This window comes from Sturnus vulgaris, unplaced genomic scaffold (genome assembly GCF_052056855.1).
Source record: "Sturnus vulgaris isolate bStuVul1 unplaced genomic scaffold, bStuVul1.hap1 Scaffold_183, whole genome shotgun sequence".
In the NCBI taxonomy this organism is placed as follows: domain Eukaryota; kingdom Metazoa; phylum Chordata; class Aves; order Passeriformes; family Sturnidae; genus Sturnus; species Sturnus vulgaris.
This window is the reverse complement of record NW_028276119.1, coordinates 178,407-187,500: the sequence shown is the minus strand read 5'-3', so window position 1 is coordinate 187,500 and position 9,094 is coordinate 178,407.

The following is a 9,094-nucleotide window of genomic DNA, read 5'->3' as shown; positions in this document are numbered from 1 at the left end:
CTAATGCTGAGTAGACCTGTTGCCCTCGGCCGGCCTTTGGACGTGGCGGCCTAATGCTGGGTAGACCTGTTGCCCTCGGCCGGCCTTTGGACGTGGCGGCCGAATGCTGGGTAGACCTGTTGCCCTCGGCCGGCCTTTGGACGTGGCGGCCTAATGCTGGGTAGACCTGTTGCCCTCGGCCGGCCTTTGGACGTGGCGGCCGAATGCTGGGTAGACCTGTTGCCCTCGGCCGGCCTTTGGACGTGGCGGCCTAATGCTGGTTAGACCTGTTGCCCTCGGCCGGCCTTTGTACCTGACGGCCGAATGCTGGGTAGACCTGTTGCCCTCGGCCTGCCGTTTTACCGGCCGGCCTAATGCTGAGTAGACCTGTTGCCCTCTGCCGGCCGGCCTAATGCTGGGTAGACCTGTTGCCCTCGGCCGGCCTTTGGACGTGGCGGCCTAATGCTGGGTAGACCTGTTGCCCTCGGCCGGCCTTTGGACGTGGCGGCCGAATGCTGGGTAGACCTGTTGCCCTCGGCCGGCCTTTGGACGTGGCGGCTTAATGCTGGGTAGACCTGTTGCCCTCGGCCGGCCTTTGTACCTGACGGCCGAATGCTGGGTAGACCTGTTGCCCTCGGCCGGCCTTTGTACGTGGCAGCCTAATGCTGGGTAGACCTGTTGCCCTCGGCCGGCCTTTGTACCTGACGGCCGAATGCTGGGTAGACCTGTTGCCCTCTGCCGGCCGGCCTAATGCTGGGTAGACCTGTTGCCCTCGGCCGGCCTTTGGACGTGGCGGCCTAATGCTGGGTAGACCTGTTGCCCTCGGCCGGCCTTTGGACGTGGCGGCCGAATGCTGGGTAGACCTGTTGCCCTCGGCCGGCCTTTGGACGTGGCGGCCTAATGCTGGGTAGACCTGTTGCCCTCGGCCGGCCTTTGGACGTGGCGGCCTAATGCTGGGTAGACCTGTTGCCCTCGGCCGGCCTTTGGACGTGGCGGCCGAATGCTGGGTAGACCTGTTGCCCTCGGCCGGCCTTTGGACGTGGCGGCCTAATGCTGGGTAGACCTGTTGCCCTCGGCCGGCCTTTGGACGTGGCGGCCTAATGCTGGGTAGACCTGTTGCCCTCGGCCGGCAGTGTTACCGGCCGGCCTAATGCTGGGTAGACCTGTTGCCCTCGGCCCGCCGTGTTACCGGCCAGCCGAATGCTGGGTAGACCTGTTGCCCTCGGCCGGCCTTTGGACGTGGCGGCCTAATGCTGGGTAGACCTGTTGCCCTCTGCCGGCCGTCTTTCCGGCTGGCCTAATGCTGGGTAGACCTGTTGCCCTCGGCCGGCCCTGGTACCGGCCGGCATAATGCTGGGTAGACCTGTTGCCCTCGGCCGGTCTTTGTCTGTGGCCGCCCGCGGCGTGGTAGTCCTGTTACCGTCGGCCGGCCTTGCAGCCCGGCCGCCGCGCGATGGCGCCCCGTCTCTTCCATCGGACGCGCGGCCCCCTTGTCGTCTCTGCAGCGGCGAGCACGCCTTCGGCGGTCGGCCTGCACGTCCGGCATGACCGCGGGCACTGGCAGCCCAGCAGGCAGCCCTGCTCTCGCGTCTTCTTCCCCCCGGCGAAAGGCGGGGCGTGAAGGCGGGCGACTTTCGGTCCCAGCCGTGCCCAGGTGTCCCTGCCGGCTCCGTGCGCCAGCATCCACTGGCGAGCTCCGCCGGCCTCTTCCCCAGCCGCGGCCCCTGTCCGCTCCGCCGTCATGGTGCCGGCACCCCACTTCCCCAAGCGCTCCCCGACAGGAGCAGGCAGCGTTGTCGCGCCCCCTCCCCGTGCTCGAATGGACCGCGGCCCTGCTCCGGGCTTCATTTCTGCAGCGCGCTCGCTCGCTCGCTCGCTCGCGCGCTCCCTCCCTCCCCCCCCCCTCCCCCCTCCCCCCGGCCGCCCACCCGCCGCGCTGCCGCCCTGCCGCAGGCTTGAGCGGCGCCGGGGCGGAGGAGGAAGGAACGCCACCCAAGCAAAAGGCTCCGAGAAAGCTGAACAGAGAGCTTCTTTGGCCAGGGACAGACGGCGCCAATCATCCCGCCGCCATCCCTGCTTGTGCACCAGGCTCTCCGCCTGCCGACCTCGGCATCAGCCTCCCGCCGCCGCCGTGTAAACTGCCCGGTGGGACCGTGGGCGGGGGCAGGAAGAGGCTGAAAGTGCTGCCAGGGAGGCTGATGGCGGAGGGCGGGGTCGCCCCCAACCGACAATGGGCAGGGCCCGAGGCAGTCTGAAAGCGCTGCCAGGGAGGCTGATGGCGGAGGGCGGGGTCGCCCCCAACCGACAATGGGCAGGGCACGAGACCGTCTGAAAGCGCTGCCAGGGAGGCTGAGGGCGGGGGGCGGGGCGCCCCCAACCGACAATGGGCAGGGCCCGAGGCAGTCTGAAAGCGCTGCCAGGGAGGCTAAGGGCGGGGGGCGGGGCGCCCCCAGCCGACAATGGGCAGGGGCCCGAGAGAGTCTGAAAGCGCTGCCAGGGAGGCTGACGGCGGGGGGCAGGGCGCCCCCAGCCGACAATGGGCAGGGGCGGGGAAAGTCTGAAAGCGCTGCATGGGAGGTTGATGGCGGAGGGCGGGCTCGCCCCCAGCGTTAATGGGTGGCTGCGGAAGACGGGGCAGGGACAGGGAGAGGGCAGGCGGCTTCGTGCCGGCCCCGGGCGCCTCGACAGCGAGCCCTCACGGCCCCCCAAACCCGCGCCGAGGCCCCAAGAGCTCTGCAGACCTTCCGCGGAAGAACCGGCCCGAAAGCGGCCACCCGCTTGCCGACGGCGGCGCCGGTCGCCTCGATGCAGCCGCCTCCGTGGGGCGGGAAGGGGCAGGGCGAGTTGTGCCAGGGCGCGGCGGCTTTGGGCCGAGTTTCGCTGCACGTACGTGCTTCCCCTGGCTGTGCTGCGGCCCGTGAGGTTCTGTTTTGTGGGGGGGGGGGGCTCTGTAGGTAGGGTCTCTGGGGGACGGGGGAGGAGGCGTGGGGTAGGGAGGACGCCGTTTGGGGGGGTCAGTGTGTCAGCAGGGCGAGAACCGGGCACAGGCCCTCCGTCAGCTCGGCTGTGGGCCCAAAGGGATCACAAATAAGATTTGGCAAGAGTTTTGTTTTCCGGAAAAGATTTTCTTTCCGAGTAAATAGAAGAGGCAATCATTCAAAAAAGGCAAAGAGGAAATGAAACAAATCAAATCAAATCAAATCAAAACAAAACAAAACAAAACAAAACAAAACAAAACGAAATAAAATAAAATAATAAAATGAAATGAAAAGAAATGAAATGAAATGATGAAATAAAATGTTGTCGAAAATATGTCTTGGTCTTGAAATCGATTCTGCCGGGCGGGGCAAGGCTGCTGGAGCACTTGGGCTCCGGAGCGTTAAGAGGCTGTGGGGTTTCCCCGGCTCCGAGATGGTACAAGGATGCCTCGTCTACCCGGATCCGCGAAACGTGGCCCGTCCCGCGGCGGCCAGGTCGACGCGGCTCCGGGGCCGGTGGCGTGGGACCGCCGTCGCCGGCGAAGGCGCAGCGGCGGCGGCCGTGGCCGCGACGACCAGGTCTACACGACTCCGGGAAACTTGGCCGGTCCCGCGGCGGCCAGGTCTACTGGGCTCCGGGATGGGCGGCCGCCGTGGCCGCGGCGACCAGGTCTACCCGCCTCCGGGACCGGCGGCGTGGGTCCGCCGTCGAGGGCGAGGGCGCTGCGACGGCCGCGGCGACCGGGTCTACCTAGCTCCGGTGCGACCCGGGCTGCGTGCAGCATGGCGAAGGTAGACCTGTGGTCCGCATCACGGCGTGGGCAGACCTGGTGTCCGCAGCATGGAGCGGGTAGACATGTTGTCCGCCGCATGGAGTGGGTAGACCTGTTGTCCGCGTAATGGAGTAGTTAGACCTGGTGTCCGCAGCTTGGAGTGGGTAGACCTGTGGTCCGCAGCAAGCCGTGGGTAGACCTGGTGTCCGCAGCATGCCCTGGGTAGACCTGGTGTCCGCAGCTTGGTAGACCTGTTGCCCGTTTCATGGCTGGGTAGACCTGGTGTCCGCAGCAAGCCGTGGGTAGACCTGGTGTCCGCAGCTTGGTAGACCTGTTGCCCGTTTCATGGCTGGGTAGACCTGTTGTCCGCAGCATTGAGTTGGTAGACCTGGTGTCCGCAGCATGCCCTGGGTAGACCTGGTGTCCGCAGCTTGGTAGACCTGTTGCCCGTTTCATGGCTGGGTAGACCTGTTGTCCGCAGCATTGAGTTGGTAGACCTGGTGTCCGCAGCATGCCCTGGGTAGACCTGGTGTCCGCAGCTTGGTAGACCTGTTGCCCGTTTCATGGCTGGGTAGACCTGGTGTCCGCAGCTTGGTAGACCTGTTGCCCGTTTCATGGCTGGGTAGACCTGGTGTCCGCAGCAAGCCGTGAGTAGACCTGTTGCCCGGTTCATGGCTGGGTAGACCTGGTGTCCGCAGCATGCCCTGGGTAGACCTGGTGTCCGCAGCTTGGTAGACCTGTTGCCCGTTTCATGGCTGGGTAGACCTGTTGTCCGCAGCAAGCCGTGAGTAGACCTGTTGCCCGTTTCATGGCTGGGTAGACCTGTTGTCCGCAGCATGCCCTGGGTAGACCTGGTGTCCGCAGCTTGGTAGACCTGTTGCCCGTTTCATGGCTGGGTAGACCTGTTGTCCGCAGCATTGAGTGGGTAGACCTGTTGCCCGTTTCATGGCTGGGTAGACCTGTTGTCCGCAGCAAGCCGTGGGTAGACCTGGTGTCCGCAGCTTGGTAGACCTGTTGCCCGTTTCATGGCTGGGTAGACCTGTTGTCCGCAGCATTGAGTTGGTAGACCTGGTGTCCGCTACATACCCTGGGTAGACCTGGTGTCCGCAGCTTGGTAGACCTGTTGCCCGTTTCATGGCTGGGTAGACCTGGTGTCCGCAGCATTGAGTTGGTAGACCTGGTGTCCGCAGCAAGCCGTGGGTAGACCTGGTGTCCGCAGCTTGGTAGACCTGTTGCCCGTTTCATGGCTGGGTAGACCTGTTGTCCGCAGCATTGAGTTGGTAGACCTGTTGCCCGTTTCATGGCTGGGTAGACCTGGTGTCCGCAGCTTGGTAGACCTGTTGCCCGTTTCATGGCTGGGTAGACCTGGTGTCCGCAGCAAGCCGTGAGTAGACCTGGTGCCCGTTTCATGGCTGGGTAGACCTGTTGTCCGCAGCAAGCCGTGGGTAGACCTGGTGTCCGCAGCTTGGTAGACCTGTTGCCCGATTCATGGCTGGGTAGACCTGTTGTCCGCAGCATTGAGTGGGTAGACCTGGTGTCCGCAGCATGCCCTGGGTAGACCTGGTGTCCGCAGCTTGGTAGACCTGTTGCCCGTTTCATGGCTGGGTAGACCTGGTGTCCGCAGCAAGCCGTGGGTAGACCTGGTGTCCGCAGCATGCCCTGGGTAGACCTGGTGTCCGCAGCTTGGTAGACCTGTTGCCCGTTTCATGGCTGGGTAGACCTGGTGTCCGCAGCATTGAGTTGGTAGACCTGTTGCCCGTTTCATGGCTGGGTAGACCTGGTGTCCGCAGCAAGCCGTGAGTAGACCTGTTGCCCGTTTCATGGCTGGGTAGACCTGGTGTCCGCAGCATGCCCTGGGTAGACCTGGTGTCCGCAGCTTGGTAGACCTGTTGCCCGTTTCATGGCTGGGTAGACCTGTTGTCCGCAGCAAGCCGTGGGTAGACCTGTTGTCCGCAGCATGCCCTGGGTAGACCTGGTGTCCGCAGCTTGGTAGACCTGTTGCCCGTTTCATGGCTGGGTAGACCTGGTGTCCGCAGCAAGCCGTGGGTAGACCTGGTGTCCGCAGCATGCCCTGGGTAGACCTGGTGTCCGCAGCTTGGTAGACCTGTTGCCCGTTTCATGGCTGGGTAGACCTGTTGTCCGCAGCAAGCCGTGAGTAGACCTGTTGCCCGTTTCATGGCTGGGTAGACCTGGTGTCCGCAGCATGCCCTGGGTAGACCTGGTGTCCGCAGCTTGGTAGACCTGTTGCCCGTTTCATGGCTGGGTAGACCTGTTGTCCGCAGCAAGCCGTGGGTAGACCTGGTGTCCGGAGCTTGGTAGACCTGTTGCCCGATTCATGCCTGGGTAGACCTGTTGTCCGCAGCATTGAGTGGGTAGACCTGGTGTCCGCAGCATGCCCTGGGTAGACCTGTTGTCCGCAGCTTGGTAGACCTGTTGCCCGTTTCATGGCTGGGTAGACCTGTTGTCCGCAGCAAGCCGTGAGTAGACCTGTTGCCCGTTTCATGGCTGGGTAGACCTGGTGTCCGCAGCATGCCCTGGGTAGACCTGGTGTCCGCAGCTTGGTAGACCTGTTGCCCGTTTCATGGCTGGGTAGACCTGGTGTCCGCAGCAAGCCGTGGGTAGACCTGGTGTCCGCAGCATGCCCTGGGTAGACCTGGTGTCCGCAGCTTGGTAGACCTGTTGCCCGTTTCATGGCTGGGTAGACCTGTTGTCCGCAGCAAGCCGTGGGTAGACCTGGTGTCCGGAGCTTGGTAGACCTGTTGCCCGATTCATGGCTGGGTAGACCTGTTGTCCGCAGCATTGAGTGGGTAGACCTGGTGTCCGCAGCATGCCCTGGGTAGACCTGGTGTCCGCAGCTTGGTAGACCTGTTGCCCGTTTCATGGCAGGGTAGACCTGTTGTCCGCAGCAAGCCGTGAGTAGACCTGTTGCCCGTTTCATGGCTGGGTAGACCTGGTGTCCGCAGCAAGCCGTGGGTAGACCTGGTGTCCGCAGCTTGGTAGACCTGTTGCCCGTTTCATGGCTGGGTAGACCTGTTGTCCGCAGCAAGCCGTGGGTAGACCTGGTGTCCGCAGCTTGGTAGACCTGTTGCCCGATTCATGCCTGGGTAGACCTGTTGTCCGCAGCATTGAGTGGGTAGACCTGGTGTCCGCAGCATGCCCTGGGTAGACCTGTTGTCCGCAGCTTGGTAGACCTGTTGCCCGTTTCATGGCTGGGTAGACCTGGTGTCCGCAGCAAGCCGTGAGTAGACCTGTTGCCCGTTTCATGGCTGGGTAGACCTGGTGTCCGCAGCATGCCCTGGGTAGACCTGGTGTCGGCAGCTTGGTAGACCTGTTGCCCGTTTCATGGCTGGGTAGACCTGGTGTCCGCAGCAAGCCGTGGGTAGACCTGGTGTCCGCAGCATGCCCTGGGTAGACCTGGTGTCCGCAGCTTGGTAGACCTGTTGCCCGTTTCATGGCTGGGTAGACCTGGTGTCCGCAGCAAGCCGTGGGTAGACCTGGTGTCCGCAGCATGCCCTGGGTAGACCTGGTGTCCGCAGCTTGGTAGACCTGTTGCCCGTTTCATGGCTGGGTAGACCTGTTGTCCGCAGCAAGCCGTGGGTAGACCTGTTGTCCTCAGCATGCCCTGGGTAGACCTGGTGTCCGCAGCTTGGTAGACCTGTTGCCCGTTTCATGCCCTGGGTAGACCTGGTGTCCGCAGCTTGGTAGACCTGTTGCCCGATTCATGCCTGGGTAGACCTGTTGCCCGCAGCATTGAGTTGGTAGACCTGTTGCCCGTTTCATGGCTGGGTAGACCTGGTGTCCGCAGCATTGAGTTGGTAGACCTGGTGTCCGCAGCATGCCCTGGGTAGACCTGGTGTCCGCAGCTTGGTAGACCTGTTGCCCGTTTCATGGCTGGGTAGACCTGTTGTCCGCAGCATTGAGTTGGTAGACCTGGTGTCCGCAGCATGCCCTGGGTAGACCTGGTGTCCGCAGCTTGGTAGACCTGTTGCCCGTTTCATGGCTGGGTAGACCTGGTGTCCGCAGCTTGGTAGACCTGTTGCCTGTTTCATGGCTGGGTAGACCTGGTGTCCGCAGCAAGCCGTGGGTAGACCTGGTGTCCGCAGCATGCCCTGGGTAGACCTGGTGTCCGCAGCTTGGTAGACCTGTTGCCCGTTTCATGGCTGGGTAGACCTGGTGTCCGCAGCAAGCCGTGAGTAGACCTGTTGCCCGTTTCATGGCTGGGTAGACCTGTTGTCCGCAGCATGCCCTGGGTAGACCTGTTGTCCGCAGCTTGGTAGACCTGTTGCCCGTTTCATGGCTGGGTAGACCTGTTGTCCGCAGCAAGCCGTGAGTAGACCTGTTGCCCTTTTCATGGCTGGGTAGACCTGGTGTCCGCAGCATGCCCTGGGTAGACCTGGTGTCCGCAGCTTGGTAGACCTGTTGCCCGTTTCATGGCTGGGTAGACCTGTTGTCCGCAGCAAGCCGTGAGTAGACCTGTTGCCCGTTTCATGGCTGGGTAGACCTGGTGTCCGCAGCATGCCCTGGGTAGACCTGGTGTCCGCAGCTTGGTAGACCTGTTGCCCGTTTCATGGCTGGGTAGACCTGTTGTCCGCAGCATTGAGTGGGTAGACCTGTTGCCCGTTTCATGGCTGGGTAGACCTGTTGTCCGCAGCAAGCCGTGGGTAGACCTGGTGTCCGGAGCTTGGTAGACCTGTTGCCCGATTCATGCCTGGGTAGACCTGTTGTCCGCAGCATTGAGTGGGTAGACCTGGTGTCCGCAGCATGCCCTGGGTAGACCTGGTGTCCGCAGCTTGGTAGACCTGTTGCCCGTTTCATGGCTGGGTAGACCTGGTGTCCGCAGCAAGCCGTGAGTAGACCTGTTGCCCGTTTCATGGCTGGGTAGACCTGGTGTCCGCAGCAAGCCGTGAGTAGACCTGGTGCCCGTTTCATGGCTGGGTAGACCTGTTGTCCGCAGCAAGCCGTGGGTAGACCTGGTGTCCGCAGCTTGGTAGACCTGTTGCCCGATTCATGGCTGGGTAGACCTGTTGTCCGCAGCATTGAGTGGGTAGACCTGGTGTCCGCAGCATGCCCTGGGTAGACCTGGTGTCCGCAGCTTGGTAGACCTGTTGCCCGTTTCATGGCTGGGTAGACCTGGTGTCCGCAGCAAGCCGTGGGTAGACCTGGTGTCCGCAGCATGCCCTGGGTAGACCTGGTGTCCGCAGCTTGGTAGACCTGTTGCCCGTTTCATGGCTGGGTAGACCTGGTGTCCGCAGCATTGAGTTGGTAGACCTGTTGCCCGTTTCATGGCTGGGTAGACCTGGTGTCCGCAGCAAGCCGTGAGTAGACCTGTTGCCCGTTTCATGGCTGGGTAGACCTGGTGTCCCC